This window comes from Archocentrus centrarchus, unplaced genomic scaffold, assembly GCF_007364275.1.
Source record: "Archocentrus centrarchus isolate MPI-CPG fArcCen1 unplaced genomic scaffold, fArcCen1 scaffold_36_ctg1, whole genome shotgun sequence".
Taxonomy (NCBI): domain Eukaryota; kingdom Metazoa; phylum Chordata; class Actinopteri; order Cichliformes; family Cichlidae; genus Archocentrus; species Archocentrus centrarchus.
This window is the reverse complement of record NW_022060263.1, coordinates 734,664-759,185: the sequence shown is the minus strand read 5'-3', so window position 1 is coordinate 759,185 and position 24,522 is coordinate 734,664. Positions and strand designations below refer to the sequence as shown.

Here is a 24,522-nt window from a genome sequence, read left to right as displayed (position 1 = left end):
GCAGCATTTTGGATCAGCTGAAGGCTTTTCAGGGAGCTTTTAGGACAGCCTGATAATAATGAATTACAATAGTCCAGCCTAGAAGTAATAAATGCACGAATTAGCTTTTCAGCATCACTCTGAGAAAGGATGTTTCTAATTTTAGAAATATTGCACAAATGCAAAAAAGCGGTCCTACATATTTGTTTAATATGTGCATTGAAGGACATATCCTGGTCAAAAATGACTCTAAGATTTCTCACAGTGTTACTGGAGGCCAAAGTAATGCCATCCAGAGTAAGTATCTGGTTAGACACCATGTTTCTAAGATTTGTGGGGCCGAGAACAAGAATTTCAGTTTTATCTGAATTTAGAAGCAGGAAATTAGAGGTCATCCAGGCCTTAATGTCTTTAAGACATTCCTGCAATTTAACTAATTGATGTGTGTCATCTGGATTCATGGATAGATAAAGCTGTATTTCAGTATGATACACATGGTAAAAATATGTCATGTCCATAATACTGAGGAGGGTGGGACAAGTATCAGTGCATGCCATATACAATCTAGAAGGCACAGGCTTTTAAGGAAATAGAAGATTTATTCACCTAATTACAGACTAGTAAATAAGCAAATTGTAATGTGTAAGCAATAATTATTCAGCATACAGAAAATCAATGGAATAATATTGAACACAACTGGATAGCAATTGGGCTCAGTGCTATAAGAAGTGAGGGTAATATGTTATTACACTGTTATAAGTTGATAACGGGTAACTAGACACAAGAAGAGGCCTTAAACTACAGCACAAAGAGCAGAGACCAGGACTACATTAACTTAACAGGAGAACAATCCAGAGACAATAAAACACCAAACAGAACTGGGAACAAAGGACGCCTGAGAACTGAAACAGGATTCAACAGAAAGTGAACAACAGCCAAGAACAGAACTCAGAAAACTAAACTAAGATGCCTGAGGACATAAACAATGAAACCAAATTACCAGACAAAAGACAACAATTCAAAACTGCAAAAACGCAATAAACTAGGAATCAAACAGTAACATTAACAACAGAAATCCTAAAACTAAACATGCTGGGTCATAAACCCGGGACCATGACAGTAAGAGCCAAGCAAGCTGTACAGTATATTAACTAGAAACACACTGAGGATGGTGACACAGGCTGACAGCTTGTTTTTCCATAGAAATATAGTGACATGATAAATACCATACTAGCCAGCTTGCGATAGCTAACTACGTTTGGAGTTGGTTACAAAAAAAAAAAAACGTATTGTAGTTGCTCATGGAAACATACCTTTGCCTTTTTTCTCTAATCATCTCTTTTTCCTCCTCTCTGCCCCACAAGGATCGGTCCTTTCTCTCACATTCCTGTTTTGTAGCTTCATCCACAAATGACTGTAACTGATGGACCATCGGGTCACAACTGCTGATGCGGATGCCTGCCCAAACTACCTGAGTGCATGCTGACACAGGAAGTCAGTGTAGCCAACTCAATAAATTAGTGCTGTTACAAGTGTACAAATCTGGACAGTTGGAATAGTCTCTTCTTTCTTTTAGGACACTGGCATATGTGAAAAAAAAACAAAAAACTAAAACAATACAAAAATGCTTCATGACAAATGTGGGCGAGCTTGGGGGCGCTTTGGTGATCAGGGGGCCCTATGCAGCTGTATATGTTGCCTATGCCTCGGGCCGGCTCTGACTATACAAACCTTTTAATAAAAAGGAAAGAAAAACTGTCAGTTACATAGGAAAGCTTATAAATACAACAGCAGCTGTCAAATTTTGCATGGCTTGATTAAATATAATACATTTATTGTACATTTTTAAAAAATCTGATTCTGAGTGTTCAGGTAGGAACTTTTTTCAGATCTGACAGATTTTTACATGGAATGATCAACTGCTTTAAATCACAGCAGTATGCAATGAAGAAGCTCACATAGGACTTCATCAGATCATCCTCTCGAATACTGCAGGGTCCTACCTTGCATTCTAACAATATAAAGCAGATTGTGGTGAGTGTTGTTGGTACATTGAAAGCAAAACATTAAAAAAAAAAAAACAATTACAAAGAACATTTCTCATCTTTCCTGTGTCTCTGTGTTTCAGTATCTGTTTTGTCCCTCTGTGTCATTGTCCCTTCTTCTATATTCAGTTGTATTCCCCATGTAGTGTCAAGTCTGTGATTGTATCATGTTGGGTCTCTTCCTGTTTTATTTTGGCGGTCTCCTGCTCCCTGTATGTGGTTTTGCTTCCTTTGTCTTAATTCTGTTCACCTGTTCCCCTGATGTTTTCACTCTCCTCTCGTTACCTCGTGTGAATATATTGTCTGTGTCTTGTTCACTTCCTTGTTGCGTTGTTGTCAGTGGTGTCCCATGTTTCTGAGTTTTGTCCCTTGGGTTGTATACTCAGGCTCCTGACCAGCCCAGTATATATTCTATGCTTCCCTTGAGTTTACCAGACAAATAAAGCTGAGTTTCTTGAGTTCAGTCCTGTCTTATGAGTCCTGCACTGGGGTCCTATGCTGCCTGCCACACAGCACATTATGACAAGAATGGCCACCAACAGATACTTTTAGACTTAGATCCTCCTGTGCCGTTCGGCGCATTGGGCAGCAAGTTGTCTCCATCGGGATCGATTGCTGGCCGCGGCTTCCACCCCATCCCAGCCGATGTCCAGGGCCCGTAGTTCTTGAAAGAAGGTGCAGGGTCACGTGATTCAGGGTCGGCCCTGTTTCCTCTTGGCCCGCTCCGGCGTCCATGCGATGGCGATCTTAGGGAGGTGTGGATGCTGTTGCCTTAGAACGTGTCCAGCAAATCTGAGGCGTCACTTGGTCATGACATCGTCGAGGGGGCAAGTGGCTGCACGGCGATGATTTTCTTCATTGGTGACGCGGTCCCGGTATGATACTCGCAGGATTCGTCGCAGCCACCGCTGTTGCGCCACGTTTATTCATCTCTCAATCTTGGCGTTCGTCTTCCACGTTTCACATGCATATATGGCCGTCGGGACGACGATGGTGTTCAGGAGGCAGATCTTAATCGCTGTGGGGATGGTCTGGGTTGTCCAGATTGGCCTCAGTTGCCTTAATATGGCCCCTGCTTTCCTGATTCGGCAAGCAACGCGTCACCATCCCTGGTGATGGTGCTGCCAAAATAGGTGAACTTTTGCACCTCCTCGATTCGTGACTGCCCGATGGTGATGGGAGGGCCCGCTGCTGCATATCCGACCTGCATGACCTTGGTCTTGTCAGTGCTGATCCGAAGGCCGACCTTAGAAGCTCCTCCATTGAGGCTTGCTGTCATGCCTTGTATGCTCTTGGTACTAGCCCCGAGGAGAGCGATGTCGTCAGTGAAGTCCAAATCTGTGAGTCGGTTTGGCTCGCGCCATAGGATCCCAAATCCGACACCGCCCATTGTCTTCTGAAGTAAGAAGTCGATTGTTAAGAGGAACAGGAAGGGGGAGAGGATGCACCACTGTCACACACCGGTCTCGATGGCGAAAAATTCCGTTGTTCCTTGTTCTGTTCGGACGCAGCAGCCGGAGTTGCTGTAGAGGCTTCGGAATACTTTGATGAATTGGTCGGGGATGCTGTACGACCTTGCGATCTTCCAGAGTGAATCCAGATGAACGCTGTCAAATGCCTTTTTGAAATCCACAAAATTGATCATCAGCCGCTGTTGGTACTCCAGGCTTTGCTCGATGATGGTTTGCAGGACGAAGATCTGCCACGTCGGAAGCCTGCCTGCTCCTCTCTGAGCATTTCGTCCACCGCGCCCTGGAGCCGTCGTAAAAGGACGATGCTGAACACCTTGCCTGGGGCTAAGAGGAGGGTAATTCCTCTCCAGTTGTTGCAGTCCGCCAGGTTGCCTTTCTTGGGGAGTTTCATGATCACTCCTTTCTGCCAATCCTCGGGGACCTCCGCCGTGTGCCAGCAGAGGTTTAGAGGATCCGTCACCTCCTCGACGAGGCGCTGTCCACCATGCTTCAGCATTTCTGCTGACACCATGACCAGCCCTGGTGCTTTGTTGTTCTTCAGGAGCTTGATCGCAACAAAAGTCTCTGCTGTTGTGATTGCATCGGTCCTGACCGCAGTGTCATTCTCTGGGGGCAGGTCCTCGAATGTGAAGTTTGACTCAGGGAGCGGCTGGTTTAGGGTCTCCTTGAAATGTTCGACCCATCTCGCATCTTGCTCTTCTTTGGTCAGCAGTGGCCTGCCATTTTTGTCTTTGATGGGTGCATCATGACTGCTCTTCGCTCTGGTGAGGTCACGGACAATGCGATGGAGCGTCTTTGTGTCGTTCTTACTAACGGCTTCCTGCGCCTCTTGGCCGTTCTCTTCCAACCAATCTCGCTTGTCTCTCCGGCAGCTTCTCTTCACATTTTGATCCATTGTTCGACAGGCCTCCTCTGCTTCCCTCCCGTCCCGATCCGTCTTCGCCTGATCTCGCTTGCGTTTGATGTTTCGCCTTTCGTTGATCAGCCTCCATGTGCGGTCCTGGATCCATCGCTCTTTGTACGATCCTCTTCTCCTGCCAATGACCTCTTCAGCGCATTCGATGGTGGCACTCTTGATCCCTAGCCACGGTTCTTCTAGGGTTGGCATGTCCGCAAGGGCTTCGAACCGATTTCGGTCTTTGAGCTTGTCCACTGCAAACAGGCGGGGTCTCTTTGTTTGCACTTGTTGTTTCTTCAACCAAAGTTGAAATTTTCCGCTAAGGAGGAAGTGGTCGGAGCCTACATCTGCCCCTCTGGGGGTCCGCACGTCCAGTAGCTACGATTTCCACCGATTGGAAATGCAGATGAAGTCGATTTCATTGAAGGTTTCACTGTCAGGTGATTGCCACGTTTTCTTGTGGATAAGCTTGTGGTTGAAGTATGTGTTGACGACCGACAGGCTGTTGGCTGAGCAGAAGGAGAGCAGCCGCTCGCCGTTGTCGTTCGTTTCATTGGCAGATCCGTGAGGCCCAATAACGTGTTCAAATCCGATTCGGTGGTTGCTGATCTTGGCATTGAAGTCTCCCATCAGCAGAATAAGCTAGGTGTAAGGTAGGAAGGTGATCCTAGAACTTATGGTCACGTTGCACCCTTATTCTTTTAAGAGGATTCTAACTAATCCTCATAAGGTTAGATGTAAATACGTGAATATTCTTCCTGTTTCACAACAGTAAAAAATTATTTTACAAAATCCTGGATTCAACTCATCATCCAGAACACCACCAAAAACTTCTAAACCATTCATATTTATCTGTGTAATCCTCTAATATGGGAATTTCGAGCCTATCTGAAAAGGGCAAAGCATTCTTTTAAAAATTCCTTATTCCAGATGGTAATCCAGATCAGAACCAAAATGGAATCAATTGTTCCTGTACCACCCCAACAACTCCAGAAATTTTCATTGAAATCTTTTCATAATTTTCCAAGTTATCCTGTGAATAAACAAATTGGCACACCCACATGACTGAGAACGTAAACTCCCTCCACCTTTCGGGGGGCAAGGTTAATAAAAAAAAAAAAAGTGCCTCTGGTTTCCCTGCCAATAACTGGTTTAGAGCAGATCATGCTGCATCCAGCTGTTTGGCTACAGTTCTGTTGTGAGATAACTGGAGTCTCCAAATTGTGGACAGTGGATAGATCAAAACCCAATACAAAATATAACCCCAGAGGAACAGAAACAAATAATAACCATACATCTGAGCACGTGAAGCCAAAAGCTATCCCACCATCACAAAGAGAGAACAGCATCCCACCAACAGACACATCCCACTGAAGAGGGGATATTCCCACACACACGCACGACCACAGCCGACCTTTGACATCAATGTAGAGAAACCACAGTTCATCAAGAATTCTGTGGGATGGTTATGAAAAAGGACATAAAGAGGATTTTTAAAAAACAACAACAGATGTCTCTCTGAGTGTTGGAGTAAGATCCCATTACAGTTATTTTGAAGCTCCATAACTTTCCCAGGAAAAGGAAAAAGGAAAAGAAGGCATACATGAGGCCCACATCACTGAATAGTCCAGAGCTCCAATGGACATATGTCCTATTAGAGAAAAACACAAAAATACACCAAGGGGAAAGAAAAGCCTAATCTCTAACCTCCCCACACACACAAAAGCAACTCATATACCGCTTAAATCCCACTCGAAAAACAGCTATGTGTACAGTTTGAAAAATAATAGTTTCTTGAGTTCAGCAATCATTTAGGACTATTCTTGCTCAAAAAGGCATCAACTTCACGTGGATTTTTGAACGTTTGCTCCTCTCCACTGAGAGTGAAGCATAAGACATTTAGAGCCATATTCCTCCCCTTCTGAGCTTCTCACACATCCCATTAAACTGCCATCTAGCTTCCCTCACCTGTACCTAAAGACCCTGTCAGATATAAATCCTTCTCCCTGGCCACTGATAGAATCCTCTGTTTGACACTGACCATGTGCAGTTTGATGGGAACAGGTCTGTTATAATTGTTCTTCGGTGGACGAAGGGTCTGTGTGCCCTGTCTATCTGTGTAGAGCCTTGCTTGGTCTCCAGGCCCAGAGTCTTTGGAAGCCAGGTTTCAAAGAACTTAACTGCCTGCTTTCCTTTGGCACCTTCTTTAAGACCAGTGATTTGTATGTTGTCCCTGCAGCTCCTATTTTTGCTGTCTTTGGCACGGTTGGTTAGGGTCCTTACCCTTTGCTCAAATTCAGCAGTTCTTCCCTCCATGGATAAAAAAAAATAATCTGCCCCTGAGGCGGGAAGCTGGTGAAGATGATCCTTTCACTTTCAGTGCATAAGCATGATCCTACTCAATGACATTTTTTTTTAAATAAGGTTTTTTTATACAGAAAAAATAATTTCAAATAAAAAAGTTAATGATTTTGCTAACTTTTTCTCTGGTACGTACATGTTTAACAGCAAAACATAAGGTTTTGTAATTGTAATGACACACAATGAAAAACTGCTGCCTGAAGGAAATGGGAAATAAAAAGCATTCTCCAATGTCAAGATAGATGTTTTGTTTTGTCCAAATAAATAATCTGGTAGTGAAACCCCCAGAAACCAGACAAACCATACATTAAGCCTATTTAGAATATTTTTCTCAGGAATGAGCACAAACATTAGAGCAGAGCAAATATTAGACAACACAGCTGTTACATTCCCCCTCATGTAAATGTATGAAGATGAGATGTGATGGATTGTTATCGGTTATTTCATAGGCCCTTAGTTTTTCCCCATCCTGCCTCCCTTTTACTGTTGGCTGGATCAGGGAGCCTACAGTCAGTCAGCATCCAGTTAGGGAGGATTTAAATCCAGAGGACTTCAAGATAGTGACCAGGGTAGTGTTTTCAGCTATGTGGTTGACTTTGTCCAAAGCCTTACCTCTCTAAGTTCAATGGAAAGCATCGGATGCAGTGGTGTAAAGCACACTGCTACTGGACTAGAGCAGTGGAGACATGTTATCTGGAGTGACAAATCATGCTTTTCCATCTGGCAAGCCAATGGACGAGTCTGGGTTTGGAAATTGCCAGGAGAGCAGTACCTGTCTGACTGCATTGTGCCAAGTGTAAAGTTTGGTGGAGGGGGTGTTATGGTGTGGAGGTCATTTTCAGGAGTTGGGCTCGGCCCCTTTGTTCCAGTGAAAGGAACACTTAATGCTTCAGCATACCAAGACATTTGGGACAATTTGATGCTCCCAACTCTGTGGGAACAGTTTGGGGATGGCCCCTTCCTGTTCCAACAGGACTGCACACCAGTGCACAAAGCAGCTCCATAAAGACATGGATGAGCCAGTTTGGTGTGGAAGAACTTGACTGGTCTGCACAGAGTCCTGACCTCAGCCTGATAGAACACCTTTGGGATGGATTAGAGCGGAGACTGTGAGCCAGGCCTTCTCTCCAACATCAGTGGAAGAATGGTCAGAAATTCCCATAAACACTCCTAAACACTCCTAAACCTGTAGAAAGGAGTTGAAACAGTTATAGCTGCAAAGGGTGGGCCCACATCATATTAAAGCCTCTGGATTAAATCAGGGATGGAAAAAACATCTACAGGAAGAAGATGGAGGACCAGCTACAGCAGAGCAACATCAGTGGGGTTTGGAGGAGTTTGAACTCAATTTCAGGCCACAAACCAAGCCCTAGGGTTGTGGGAGACTTAGAGTGGGTTAACAACCTGAACCAGTTCTTTAACAAGTTTGACCAGCCACCCACCCCTCCCCCAGCCCAGTCCCCCCTGCTGTCAGCCCCACCATCTTTAATGACTGCCAACCTTTCTTCTTCTTGGGACCTCACACCTCTCAGCTCTCAGCCATCATCCACCCCCTTCACTTCTGAGGACTCCATCTCACAACCCCCATCCCCCACCTCCATCTTGTCCCTCTCAACTCATCATGTGAGGAAGGAGCTACGTAAGATCAAGGTGCGAAAGGCTGCTGGTCCAGACGGCATCAGCTCCAGGCTCCTGAGGTGCTGCGCAGATCAGCTGTGTGGCATCATGGGATACATGTTCAACCTGAGCTTGAAGCTGGGGAAAGTACCACAACTGTGGAAGACCTCCTGTGTGGTACCGGTACCAAAGACCAAACATCCAAAGGATCTCAGCAGCTACAGGCCGGTAGCCCTGACATCGCATCTAATGAAGACCCTCGAGAGGCTGGTCCTCAACCATCTACGCCTCATGGTGTCGTCTTCGTTGGACCCGCTGCAGTTCGCCTACCGGCCTGGCATCGGGGTGGATGCCGCCATCATCTACCTCCTGCACCGAGCTCTGACCCACCTGGAGAAGCCTGGAAGCACTGTGAGGATCATGTTCTTTGATTTCTCCAGTGCTTTTAACACCATCCAGCCAGGACTTCTGAGAGACAAGCTGGAACTGTCAGGAGTGGACCACCACATCTCCGAGTGGATACTGGACTACCTCACTGACCGCCCACAGTACGTGAGGACACAGGGCTGTGTCTCTGACAGGCTGGTCTGCAGTACGGGGGCCCCACAGGGAACTGTGCTGGCACCGTTCCTCTTCACCCTCTACACTGCAGACTTCTCCATCAACTCCCCACGCTGCCATCTGCAGAAATTCTCTGACGACTCTGCCATAGTTGGCCTCATCACAGGTGAGGATGACTCAGAGTACAGACAGTGGACTCAGGACTTTGTGGACTGGTGCCAGCGGAACCACCTCCTGATCAACGCCGCTAAAACCAAGGAGCTGGTGGTGGATTTCCGCAGGCGCAGACCCACCACACGGACACCGGTGAACATCCAGGGAGTGGACATTGAGATAGTGGACTCTTATAAGTACCTGGGTGTTCACCTAAACAATAAACTGGACTGGACTCATAACACTGATGCGCTCTACAGGAAGGGTCAGAGCAGACTCTACCTGCTGAGAAGGCTGAGGTCTTTTGGAGTGCAGGGGACACTCCTGAAGACCTTCTATGACTCTGTGGTGGCATCAGCCATCTTCTATGCAGCAGTATGTTGGAGCAGCAGCTTGTCTACAGCTGAGAGGAAGAGGATAGACAAGCTCATCAGGAAAGCCAGCTCTGTCCTAGGATGTCCTCTCGACTCAGTGCAGGTGGTGGGAGACAGAAGGACTCTGACCAAAATAACATCACTGATGGACAAGGTCTCCCATCCCATGCATGAAACTGTTGCTGAGCTGGAGAGCTCCTTCAGTGACAGACTGCTGCATCCTAAATGCACAAAGGAGCGTTACCGCAGATCCTTCCTCCCAGCAGCTGTAAGACTTTATAACCATCACTGCTCCCAACAAAAACCACAATAGCCTACACAATGTAGGATAATATATAATATACTGTAAATAGTCCGGCCTGTTAAGGTTCAACACACAGGCACATCATGTACATTGTATATAGTGTTATTATTAGTAGTATAAAGGTTAATATTGTTTGTTGATTTTATATATATTCTTTTCTTAATAGTGTGAATTATTATATCTTTATTTATATTTATAATAACTGCAGCTGCTGTTACACCCAAATTTCCCCTCTGTGGGACAATAAAGGCTGTTTCTTCTTCTTCTTAAAAATGGATGTTACTTAGTTTCATGTGTGTGTGAAGGCAGATGAGTGAATACTTTTGGCAACATAGTGTATCTGTTCATCTCTGTTGCCATTTTCCCTTTTCTGTGTTCTGCGTTAATTACAAAAAAAAAAAAAAAAAAAAAAAACCTTTAGATTTTAATTACTACTGTAAACAAATTATCATTATGAGTCCTGGAGGAGATCATTTAGAATTAGTTGCTCCAAAGTGTTAGTTTATACACTCATAATGAGAGAAATACTAGGACCTGACTTTAAAGCAGTTGCAACAAAGCTTTTGTTTCCATTCAGGGGGACATTCTCTGGGCCCATTTTTAATTTTCACTTTTAATTTACTTTTGTTTTTACTACTTGGTTATGTTTAGGCACAAAACCTACATGGCTAGGTTTATAATGTTATATACAGTACCATTTAAAGGTTTGGACACTGTATATTAGAAAGCTAAATTTTCTGGGTTTCCAGGGTGCCAAATTCCATTCCATTTAAATGTCACATGCCAACGCAGTTTTAATATTCACAAAACACCCAGAAATTGCTTGATGTAACAATACCTATAACCATAAAGATGGACTTAGCTAGCATTATAACATGTGGTGTGGAGAATTTGGTTTAAAAGTCTCGAGTTAAGCATTTTAGTGGTTGCAGTCTTGTTTTTTGGAAAATAAAAATGATGATATACAGTACCTGTCAAAAGTTTGAAAACACTTACCCATTCATACAAATGCGTAAGTGTGTCCAAACCTCTGACTAGTACTGTATATATATATATATATATATATATATATATATGGTAAATGGACTAGCTCTTATATAGCGCTTTTCTACTCAGTCAGAGCACTCAAAGCGCTTACACAACATGTTTTACGTTTACCCATGCACTCACATTCATACAAGCACTTCCATGTTTATAATAAGCTAAGTGCTTTTTAATTAACTAGCATTCACACACATTCATACTCCGACAGGATGGTCGGAGAGCAACTTGGGGTTAAGTATCTTGCCCAAGGATACATTGGCATGTAGCCTGGAGTAGCCAGGAATCGAACCGACGACCTTCCGATCAGTAGGTGACCTGCTCTACCTACTGAGCTACAGCTATATATATATCCTTGTCCACGTATGTCTTGTTCCAGTTGGTCCAGTTGCAGCTCACTTCTTAAGAACTCCTCTCCTCTTCAGTATATCATGGTTCTTCAGCACCTGATGTGAGTCTTGTTAGGGCGACATCCAAGCCAGTATGGATCTCTCTTTTGCTTATGTTCCAAGGTAGGCCTGGGGACCCTCACTAGGTGGCTGGCTAGGATTCAAATCCCCTACCTTTTGTTCCAAAAATAGTAATGTTGTCAGATGTTACACATTCCAGCCCCAGAGACTGTACAACCCATAGTAGCAGGATGTAAGATGCAAGATGGGCCAGCATACACTGAGAGGCACATCCAAGTGGCTGGGATAGTGTACAGGAACATCTGTGCCACATATGGACTAGAAGTCCCCAAGTCCCAATGGGAGACAACACTGAGGGTGGTTGAGAACAGGCCTAAGATGATGTGGGACTTCAGCTTTGACCAGTGAGAAGGTAGGGGTGAGGGGATTGCTGACAATGAGAAGCAGCTGGTGAGGGCTGTTCACTGTAATGATATTCAATAAAGGCAAAAATTTACGTGCAAGTTTTTTTTTTTTTCTAAACTTCCACAAGTTTTTATCTTCACCATTCTTTGGTGAAAAAGATCTGCCTTTGGGGTTTCAGATCAGAAATTTGTAAAACATACAGCCAAAAAAAACCTTCAAGTTGTCGGCACCCTGTGGCACTCCTGTCGCAGAAGGTGTAAAATTGTCAGATTTTTTTATTGAATTTTTTCAAACACTAAAAAATAATTTCCCTCGAATGTCATCATCCCATAGATGATGATATTCTAGTTATCCTGTTTATGTCATGCACATGCTTAAGTTAGTTGTAAAAGTTGTTTAGTTGTTTTTCACTCTTTTAGGCAGCAGACAGTGTGTAACCATAAAGTAGATGAAAAGACCATGACCGAGTACTTGGGGGAAGAAGAGAAAAAAGAGGACATGCCAGTATCTATCACTGTTACATCGATCCTTTACAGTGATGATGAACATGACATTAATGAATAATTAATCAAAACTGTGTGTGTTCTATACAAAGTTTAGGACTTTGGAATTTTTCAGCATAATGAATAATGTTGAGAATAATGAACCTTTAGATCAGTCACGTTTTCTCAAAATCATGGAAATCCAAATGAAACCATCCACAGTCCTGAAGTGATCTCATTTCCTCTCAGGACATTAACAAGAGGTTAAAATCTGAGCAGTGTGGTGTTAAAACGGTTCAAATTCCAACTTCTCAAAACAAGAGGGCAAAAAAAGTTTTATTGCACAAAATGCAAAATCTTTTGACACATCATCAATGCCATGTTAAAGCAAGGCTTAAAACCATGTTTAATCAGGGAGCTAAAATAATTTGTTTAACTGATACTGATTACAATCAAAAAATATATAGATTCATCCAGTTGTCTCACAGTGCATTTAGCTGCTATGTCAAAGCTTTGGTAATGACATTTGATAATAAAATCAAAGGATACTTTCCCTATCCTTTCAGCTCCAAACCCTTTTTCCTATGTAGGACCCTACCCCCTCTGGCTTTTTACCACATGACAGCGGTTTAAAAGATTGATGTCTTTGACTGATATGAGAGATACTTTTGATTTTCAGAAGGAGGTATTACTTAACTGTGAAAATGCCATGAACATTCTTGCTCAGGGTTGTACTGTGTTTAGAAACTGTTTCATTGAAGAGACAGCTGTGCTCTAACCATCACTTCCACATATGTGAAAACATTCTTAAATTAATTTTCTACCCCAGAAAGTTTGGTGATACCCTCTCCAGACAATTACTGGAAGGAATTTAAATCTTTTCCCTATACAATTGTTAGAATTTGTCCCACACACTAAAGGTATTTTTACTCAGCATGCTATGAACCGAGGTGAGAGGCAACTTGGTGGATATTTTGTAGACAGAGTTGCAGAAATTAATAGTGAGAAACATGTTTGGGAATATTTAGAATGCTAGTTCCACCCCTGTCCAGAATATTCCTGTAATCTGTCAGATGAACATCCATTATTAGGTGTACCTTTTGGAGAAGTGTATGCCCCTGTCAACATAGTATACAGAAGTTATGTTTTGAGGACAGGGTAGAGATAATAGTTATGAAAGAACCTGCTCAGCTTAAAATAAAGGTAAAAGATCAGGGTGTGAAAGCTTTTCTTATACAATACAACCACCCTAACTGTTTGCCCCTCGCCATGCATTGTTTGTGGGATGCAAGACATGCATAGTGAGGTTCAGGTACATGTCTGCACCTAATGAGACAGCAAAATATGTTGATCTAAGTTCCCTCTATCTGTAAATTAACTGCACCTGTTTATGCCCTTTGGGGCATTTGTGTATAATATTCAGTGTTTTCCAAGAACCTCAAAGCTCTTTCAGATTCATCATATCTTTGTTCGACCCACCCAGAGGGGTTTTATTTCCCAGTTTTGCCCTACAGAGCAAAGGCAGCTAAGTTAGTGTTTCCACTCTGCAGGCTGTGTAATGAGATTAATTTTCAGGAGGGTCTTGTAACCATAGGAACAAAGCATTGACAGGAGTCTGGACAATCCCGAAAATCAATTTAGCACTTGAAAAGGGGTACAAGTTATCAAAAAATCACTGAGGTATGGCACTTTGATAGAAAAAATTATATCATGTTTGTTAAAGAGCCTGAGACAAGAAAGGAGTCTGAGACAGAACAAGAGGAGGAAAATCCCATCCTAAAGGAAGTGTTATACAACATAAAACCTTGTTTTGAGAAAACACAAACTGACTATATTATGCGTAAACTATTAGACTCAAAAGGCTTAGGTCAATGGAAAAAGGACAGTGAATTCCTAACTAAGAATAACACTGTCACAGGAAGTCACATGTTGGATTTGATTAAATATTTATCAGCTCCCCATAAGAGCAAACAACACTGGAGGCTTGTAAAATGGGATATGTTTTTAAAATGGTTATCAGAAGAAAAAAAGTACACTTTTGGACCTTAAATGTGAAAAACCGGACTTCACGAAGACATCAAGCAGGACAACACAACATCGCACATTCCAACTGACAGTATGAACAGGAGACAAATGTTTAATAATTAGAAAGTGTTAAAGCTGTCTTTCATAGTATGAAATTCTCTCTCCAGCATTTTCTAGGAAAGTCCAAAAAGTTGGAGGTCCCATCTTCCTCAAGTGTTAAAGCTAGCCAGAGTTGGTCTTGTCAGTAGTCAGTTTTAATTATAAAATATGCAAGCCATCTAAAACTTCTCTGCAGTAAAGATAATTTATCTAATTCATATCTCCAGTATAGAGTCATAATGGACGTGGACTAAACCTATGTGCTAGAGGGTTAACAATGCTTCATGTTAACAAGACTTCTGAATCTCAGAGTCTTAAATTATAATTGGTAACAGGAGATAAGTCCTGAGTGTCTTCTGGCTTAGATTAAAACCACATAAGACATAGCCCTGTTGAACATCTTCTCGGTCAATGGAGAGAAGTAGGGCTTTTAACTTTTATCCAGCTGCTGTGTAAATAGGGTAGACTGGGGTTGGTTGTCACAAGGTTTGATTGTCACATTGCTTGTTACTGCCTCAGTAGAGTAAAATTCTGTTGATATCACACATTTGACCTGACAGTCTGTCCATTTTGTAATGTCATTTTGTGGAACACACAAAATTTTGAGCTGAGAAGGTATTTTGTAATTTTCATGGGTCAGAGAAATGTTTCATGTTGTTGTCTTTGTGTTAAAAGCTCACACAATATTAGTCATTTAAAACACTTATTAAAAAGCTGAATAGCTTTGACTTAAACCAATTTTTCACTAACAAGCTAAAGTCACGTGCTAGCTAGCTTAAAATGTTTATCAAGAGGTCAGTTGGATATGATTGTCTCATTGGTCCTGAAGTTGGCCGTCTTATACATACCTGACAACCAACCCCCTGAGTGTGAGAAATGTTTTTGCAGCTAGACATCTAAAGGCAGTGATATTTTTTGGTTTGTTTGTTTCTTTGGTGGTACAATGGTTTGTATTGAGCCATACACCAATAGCCGTCCCCAGGACATATAGCTTTGATGTGTAGTCTACCAAAACTGGGCTCACAAAGACTGTATCCTTGGCAATCCATGGGGTATACATTGTCATGACTGAACTGCATGACTCCTCGGTGAGGGACAGGATTTCTAGATTAAGACTAGCAACCTTAAAATGGAGATCCCAGAAATTTTCCTCACCTGGATGATCAAGGATTCATCAAGACTTAAAACGGAGAAAAGTTCTAGAGGCAGTTTGATATTGATGTAGTTCATTTCTGACTGACTTGCTAACAGATTACCTTTTGGAAAGACTTTTTTAAAAGGTATAGGGGACTTCCTGCCTTTTTAAATGATATCAGTGATACATCAATTCAAAATGGAATGTTGACATAGTTGTGGTGGACAAAGCAGAGAAAGGAGACCATTGTGATGGATGTAGCTCCCAGGACAGGCATGAGCGGGGTCCAGAAAGGAATTGACAGTAACACCAGAGGAGCAAAACACCAGCTACTGGTAGATAGAGCAGTCACTTGAGACTGTAAGACCCGGCTGACCAACCTGTGCACCGCCTGGATTGACTACAAGAAAGCCTATGACTCGATGCTACACTCATGGATCCTGGAATGCTTAGAACTGTATAAGATCAACAGGACCCTAAGAGCCTTCATCAAGAACTCAATGGGAATGTGAAGAACAACACTAGCCCTTTCATGCATGAATTATGAGAACCTCAGACAAGATTTATTTTTTCTGAATGTTTTTATTTCTCTTTAGGCAAGAAAAAAATGCAGTTAAAATTTTGTTTATTAACCTATTTTTCATGGAGTTACAAATATGTCCACTCAGCTGGACACCATGCATTTGACTTTTCAACCAGAGAAATGTGTATTTAACACACCAATAACAGAAAATGATATTGCATCCTCAGATCGACTGTCACTGCTGCTAATATTCACTAATCCTGATTCTGTTAATTACATTCAAATAACAAATAAAAATTAAAAAAAGCAACTCCCCGTGACTGGCCAATCGGTAGCAGTGTATGGGATGATCACAAGCATCCACTGTGTTGACTGATATGCAACTATAACAACAAAACAAAGGCAGATACACCAGCTTTGAACAGCTGTCCACTGTAGTGACGACTATGCATGAAAGGGCTAGAGGTCAAGTTCAAGCCAATTGCACAAGTCAACATCAAGTGTGGGATTTCCCAGGGAGATGCCCTGTCCCCACTGCTGTTCTGCATAGACCTGAATCCCCTCAGCCAGATCATCAACAAGACTGGCTACGGATACCGACTACGGAATGGAGCAAACATCAGCCACCTCCTGTACATGGATGACATCAAGCTGTATGCTAAGAATGAATGAGATATCAAATCGCTGATCCACACCACCAGGATCTACAGCAATGACAGTGGAATGTCATTTGGACTGGAGAAGTGTAGTTGGATGGTAACAAAGGTATCATGTACTTAGTGAGTACCTCAGACAACAAAAACCTGAGAAAGAAGAGGAAGAACAGGAACCATCGTGGAAGGACAGGTCTCTGCATGGCATGTACCACCAGCATAAAGACGAAGTGGCTGACATAGAAAAATCCTATCTGGACAAAGCTGGACTGACAGAGACACTAATCATTGCAGCATTGGAACAAGCTCTGAGCACAAGATCGATAGAGGCTGGGGTCTACCACACAAGGCAAGACCCCAGGTGTAGGTTCTGCAGAGATGCCCTTCAGACAATCCAGCACATAACAGCAGGGCGTAAGATGCTAGCAGGAAGGGCATACATGAAACGTCATAACCAAGTGGCCAGCATAGTATACAGGAACATCTGTGCCGAGCATGACCTGGAAGTCCCGAGGTCAAAGTGGGACACGCCCCCAAGGGTGGCTGAAAATAACAGAGCTAAGATCCTGTGGGACTTCCAGATACAGAAGGACAAACTTGCAATGGCTAACCAACCAGACATCGTAATGGTGGACAAACAAAGGAAGAAGGTCGTGGTGATAGACTTTGAATACCAAGTGATGGCAACATCAAGAAGAAAGAACACAAGAAGCTCGAAAAATACCAAGGGCTCAGAGAGGAGCTAGAGAGGATGTGCAAGCTGAAGGTAACAGTGGTCCCCATTGTAATCGGAACACTCGGGGCAGTGACCCCCAGACTGGGAAAATGGCTCCAGCAGATTCCTGTAACAACATCCAAGATCTCTGTCCAGAATAGTGCAGTCCTGGGAACTGCACAGGACCCTCAGGACCCTACCCAGGCCTCTGGAGGACTGGGCTTGGAGGACAAAGACCACCCGCAGGGCAAGTTGGGATTGATATATATATTTTACACAAAAAACAACATAACTATAGGGAGAACCAACCCCATACTTTGTGACAACCAACACAGCTATGGTGTTGTTTGTTACAAAGTGTCAGAATATTGTTTACGGTTAATTATTTTTTGTTTTAATTAATTGCAAAAATGAAAGGGATACCCATTTTGAGCCAGCACCTTAAGGTTGGATTTAATAAAGAAAGGGTTATTGAAGAATGTTTCAATGCTCAACAATTCATGCAAGAATAAAAAAATGTGACAACCAACCAATGTGTTTACCCTTCTGTAAAACTCTCTGAGACACTGGTCATTGCAAAAATGCAGCTGAAAAGCTTTTGCAGGTATTTGCCTGCTCTCATGACAAAGTGCCAAATACTCAAAGCTGTTGTGTACAACAGCAAACAGGCATAAGTGGTGCCTCCCTATAAATGCCTCATGGCTTACCTTCCCCGAACCAGAAATGTTCAGCATGTTTCATTCCAATATCTTGGCATTTTCAGCATTGATAATTTTTATCATAAATTCAAAAATGTGTAATTTAATTCCAGATAATGAACTCCATTTCCAGGGAGGGAAAATTAAATAAAACCTCTCTAATAGCAGATATAGGTAACATTTGTAATGTTTTTATTCATTGGAGAATTGAGATAATGGAGATATAAAGGCCTAATTCACATTCAGTTCAAAACAATTTATTGGACATTCTAAAGATTTTTCATCGAAAAGATAGATATTTATAGATAGATGTAGATATTTTAGCAGACTTCTTTTGTTCAGGCTTGTCAGATGGAACTGATTTCCTCTTTTTTATTCTTTCCCTTTTATTATACCCTATTAGTTAGACATAGAAACAGCTAAGATTCTGCACAGGACCCTGAAGCTCCCGGGGTTCTGGTAGAGAACCCGAGCTTGGTGGACAAAGGCAATGATGAATAAAACATCATACAGTTATATCATAAAACGCATTTATGATCGTGTCATACATCCAATTTATCAAAAAATATTACATAACTCAAACATGTTATTATTATTAATACTATTATTAATATTATGATTCGTGGTTGACATACAGTACAGTCTGTCACCATTATAACAGCTTTCACAAATTATGACACTTATTGCTCCCCAAAGACAGTCTCAATCACTCACCATCCAAAACCTGTAAAAGCGGCAAACCACAAAGAAATGGGAGATATATGACCGAGTGTTTCTTAGCAAGGGCCAGGTGCCCAACAACAAACGAGACTCGGAGATGGTGTTCCAGACCAAGACATAGAAACTTTCCATTAATTATTGGTTTGGTTTGTCATTCATGAAGTTATGAGTCACAACACAAAAACCTCAACCCACAGCCGTAGCTTAACCATCCTGTCCTATTTCTGAATGTCTGTCACTGTGAATGTGGCTGGGCACAGACTTGTCTGATATCTCCTACTAAGACGGATTGAACAGGTGCCTGAAAAACTTTCTCCAGCCAATTTATTCTCCCAGACATCTGTTCATTGGTGCTGCAGTGCCAGCTTCTCCGAAGACTTCCAAGCACATGAACGGAGCAGCTTGAATGTAGCCTGACAGCATTCACAAATCCAGGTCAGGGAGGACACAGGCAAGTAGAATTGCACTAAAGTTACAGACGGGATAGAATGTGTGAAATTAACCCATTAAAATTTGTAGGTAGGTAAATAATAACTACACACTTCTAATAAAATTTTGATTATAGACATATATTCTGTATGTGCTTGCTTTAGCACCAAATGTCAAAGCGATAAACACCATTATATTGTCACAAATATTACAGCACATTAATCAAATGGATCATTTTGTTACTTTTTGCCACTAGAAAAAATACAGTTATTTATTTTATTTTATTTCATTTCATTTGTTCTTGCCTTTGTCAATTAGCTAATCAGCTCAGCAAAGATCTGTAGTTATTTGCTTCTGCCTGGCCATGTGGAACGTCACTGTGCAATACTTAAAACATGTACAAATCATCCTTATGTTGGACAGTGGAAAATCGTTTTGCATGACCAGCATGTAGTGTCAGCTCAGGAGACTCCTCTAATGAAGTTACAATATGTAGACGTATGAGTTGGGTGTTGTAGGAGGGTAGCAGCAATCCCCTCAGCATACAGACACTCTGATAAATATTGATGGTGGAAAGCAAGCCTGTTGACATAGCAAGTGACTGTGACACAGTTACAGCTGGCAGTGAGCTGGGGAGGGCTGTACTCTTGGCACTTGTAATTCTCACTGAATGCTGGGAGTGCTGAGCTGTGCAACAAAACCTTCTATTAGATCACAGTAATATATAATGAAATTCATCTCTATAAGGGGCTGCAATGTAGACACAGTTTTATACATTTGATGCACTTGGCAAAACATATATATAACTATACCGAATGTGGCCCATTTGGCTTTAAGACTTCAGAATGCCAGTAAACTATGTTTATGTGCTGGAAAATGACCCACATGGTATTAGTTGTTAAAAAGCTACACTTGCTGATTGTCTCTGCCATATCACTTTATCTGCCTCACATGCATGGCTAATTTAGGATCACATAACATGTCTTTTTCCTACATTCCAAAGACTATTGGAGGAGGTTGGAGCACCCAGAAAACAGTGAACTCCACACAAACTTTCTTACTGTGAAACAGCAATGCTAACCACTCCAGAATATGTGGGAAGTTTTTTGTGTTTTCCTGTTACAAACATGTTCAATTTAATAATTTATTTTTGTATCCATCCATCTATTTTCTGATGCTTACCAGGGTTTAAGCTCAGACCCTCCTCTTCTCAGTCACCTCCTTCAGCTCTTTTGGGGGGGACACCAAAGCATTCTCAAGCCAGCCGCGAGATGCCCTGGGTCTACCCTGGGGTCCCCTCCTGGTAGAAAATACTAAGAATACCTCACCTAGGAAGCACCCAGTGAGTGAATGTTTGTTTGTTTGTTTACATTGATAGACCTCTATTACCGTTACCCACATATTTATCAAAAACAGATTCGAGGAATGAATGAACCACACAAAATCAAACTGAGGTTCTATTCTTGGCAGAGAGACCAAGAATGAAATTGGGAGGGGAAGCTTCTTGCGGCGGTCTAGATGTTTAACTGGGGTTTTTAGGGTTATGCTTTTTTTTTTTTTATGGAAATATTTATGTGTGTTAGTGGCAGATTTTATTATCATTTATAATATGGAAATTTGTGACATTGCTTGTATGTTAAGACAGGCAAGTTATGAGTAAGGTCTGGCTCATCAACATAGTATAAAGGGCTGTCTCAGCTCATTTACAGGTTGCTGCTGGTTGAGGTCATTGCATATACATAGCCTTGCCATGCTGAGCTCTGTAAATTAAGTGTATGATAACTAAACGACCGCTCTCTTATTCACAAGCGGTCACCACAATGGGTAGCTCTGCATATTTGATTTGGCATATTTTTATGTTGAATGTCCTTCTTGATGCAAACCCAACTGAATTTTTAGCTTGATACATAAAAATAAAAAATTTGGTCTGTATCAAATCCTGCCTCTGCCTCAGCGAGTCATCCGAAGGTCAGGTGAGTCATCCCAAAGGTGTTCTGTCAGGTTATGGCAGTGATTCTCAAATCCAGGCACACCTGAGTCAAATATAGAAGTCATTAGCAGGACTCTGGAGAACTTGACTGCATACTGAGGAGGTAATTCAGCCATTTGATTCAGGTGTGTTGGATCAGGGACACATCTAAAACCTGCAGGACATCGGCCCTTGAGGCCTGGATTTGAAAATCACTGGGTTAAGGTCAGGACTCTGTGCAGTCCAGTCAAGTTCTTCCACACCAAACTCTCTTTGCTGACCTTGCTGTGAGTGCTGATACACAGTCATGCTGGAACAGGAAGGGGCCATTCCCAAACTGTTCAAACTGGCATCATCAAATTGTCCCAAATGTCTTGGTATGCTGAAGCATTAAGAGTTCCTTTACCTGGAACTAAGGGGCCGAGCCCAGCTACTGAAAATCAACCCCACACCATAATCTCCCTTCCAGCAAACTTTACACTTAGCACAATGCAGTTAGACAGGTACTGTTCTCTTGGCACCCACCAAAGCCAGACTCATCCATTGGCTTGCCAGACTAAGAGGCATGATTTGTCACTCCAGAAAGCATGTCTCACTGCTCTAGAGTCCAGTAGCTCTAGCTGCTCAACCATGGAAACCCATTCCATGAAGCTTCTGCTGTTCTTGGCTGCATGAAGTTTGGAGGTCTGTAGTGATTGACTCTGCAGAAAGTTGGTGGCATCTGCACACCATGCGCCTCGGCATCCGCTGAGTGGCCTACCACTTCATGACCGAGTTGCTGTTATTCCCAATTGCTTCCACTTTGATATAATATCACTAACAGTTGACTGTGGAATAGTTAGTGGCAAGGAAATCTCAGGTAGCGTCCCATCACAGTACCACACTGGAATTCACTGAGCTCCTGAGAGCGACCCATTCTTTCACAAATGTTTGTAGGGGCAGTCTACGTGCCTAGGTGCTTGGTTTATACACCTGTGGCCATGGAAGTGACTGGAACACCAGAATTCAATGATTTGGATGGGTGAGTGAGTACTTTTGGCATTATCGTGTATATAGCACCAAATCACAACAACAGTCACCTTAAGGTAAAGACCCTACAATAACACAGAGAAAACCCCAACAATCACATGACCCCCTATGAGCAGCACTTTATGACAGTGGGAAGGAAAAACTCCCTTTAAACAGGAAGAAACCTCCAGCAGAACCAGAACCAGGGAGGGGGGGTCATCTGCTGTGACTGTCTGGGAGTGAGGGGAGGGAGACAACACCACAGCGATGTGGATGAAATCTGCAGAGGACTGACTAGTTAGTGAACTATGCCCTAGGACTTATGGTAATTTTAGTGGCCCCATAAAGTGAGCAGAGTGTTTAACAAACTGTTTAAAAGCTACCGTATTAAGGTGGATGAAGTCTTCAGCTTTGAGGTGCTGGTTTTTAAAGTAAAATGTGAAACACCTACTGTCTGTGCTGTTATCTACCACCCTCCTAAGACGACATCGGATTTTTAGCTGAATTTTCAAATTTTTTTATCATCAGTGGTTTTTCTATGTAATCAAATTACTTTAGCTCCTTAATTTAACACTTCATGTTGACAGTCGTACTGATTATTGCATCAGTGTTCTTCAGTATAACAAAGTCATTTGACAGCATGTTGTTGGACCTACACAACTGTGGGCAGACTTTACTTGCAGACTTGTAAAAAAACAGATGGCTTCAGTATGAACGCCATATTTTAGCTGATTTATTATATCTGATCATTTAGCTATTTTGTTTAATATTGTGCTTCCAATTGAACTTGCATAAGAGGCCATGTAAGCTTACAATCTTTCAATGAAAAAATTTCAGCAATTTTTTCTTCCATTGGTATTCCTACCTCAGCCATAGAAAACTAATTAATGGTTGTAACCTCCTTTGTATATCCACTTTGGATTCAATTGCAGCTTTTATGATAAAGAAGAAATTTGGTACCCTGGATCAAAGATAATAATATAAATAATAAAATGAAGACGTTCTTAAAAGACATTGCTGGGGGGTAGAAAGATGATGGAGGAAGATGAATCTTGAGATACATTATCAAGAGATGAAAGCATTTGATTGCGTTTCATGATCAGGTTAAGACAGTAAGGGCCAGCTATTTCTCTATGTTAATTAATACTAATAAGCACAGCTCCAGAGCTCATTTTAACACAATGAATTGTCCCTTTAATCCTGTACATTTAAACAGATTACAGCATCAACTAAGAAATGTCTTTCTAAATTTTTGTATGAATAAAATAAATTACATGAAATCCAAACTAGTACCTCCTGATGTTTTTATTGGTGTGCCCTATTCCAACCATAATATTTGATCTTTTTTATGCCAGTCTCTGTAGATGAGCTTCTAACTGAAGCATTCCTCTGTTTTGATATGATACCTCCAAAATGTTTGTGTTTTGGATGTCACTGCCCCTTGTCTGCTTCCCCTAATTAACCGTTCTCTGTCCTCTGGCAGTGTTCCAGAATACTTAAAGACAGCCTGTGTGCAGCCGCTCATAACGAAATCTGGCCTTGATCTTTCTGACGATGACAGTTACAGACCAATCTCAAAGTTACCTTTTATAGCAAAACTCATGGAGAAAACTGTCTGCCTACAGCTTCTTGAAGCATTATGTCAGAACAGCATCTGACAGCATCACAATACTGAGACTGTGCTTATGAATCTACAAACAATATACAATATACAATAACTACAGATACTGAAGAATGTTCTGTGCTACTTGACCGAAGTGCAGCATTTGATATACAGTAACAGCCCATCACATTCTGATAGAGATGCTGCAGCACTGGATTGGTATATCTGGGATCATAGTTGACAAATCATCATTTTTTTTTGTTTTGTTTTGTTTTCAGTGGTCCCCTAGGGTCCATACTAGGACCATTCCTTTTTTTGTTATATATGGTACCACTGGGTCACATTATACAGAGATACAACATTTCATTTCACTGACGTGCAGATGACACACAGCTCTATGTCCCAGTAACATCCACTGGCTCAGCTTACCTTTCCAGCCTTACAAAATGTCTAATCGATATTAAGAAATGCAACTCAGATGAAACGAAAAATTTTCGGCTCAGAGAAGCTTTCAGCTCAGGCATCAAATCTTCTCTTAGTCCTTTATCCACACATGTAAAATGAGCTGTTGGAAAACTTGGAAAGAGCTTCAATTCTAATCTCACCTTTGAGAAACATATAAATAACATCACCCAGGCTTGCTACTACCACCTTAGAAATATTGTGAGGATGCATTCAATGCTGAGTTTTAGTGATACTCAGAGTATCGTTTCCTCTCCTATAGATTGTTGTAATGGTCTTTTAACAGGTATGAATCAGAAAGCATTAAATGGACTTCAGATTGTACAAAATAATGCAGCAAGCCTTATTATGAGGAAAGTTAACATTTAACACCAGTTTTAA

The 24,522-nt window shown here is 41.9% G+C and overlaps 1 pseudogene; it reads right to left on the bottom strand.

Moving 5' to 3' along the window:
* Positions 1–3,668: 3,668 nt before the first annotated feature.
* Positions 3,669–24,522, bottom strand: part of LOC115776649 (uncharacterized) — a 39,174-nt pseudogene continuing 18,320 nt past the window's right edge.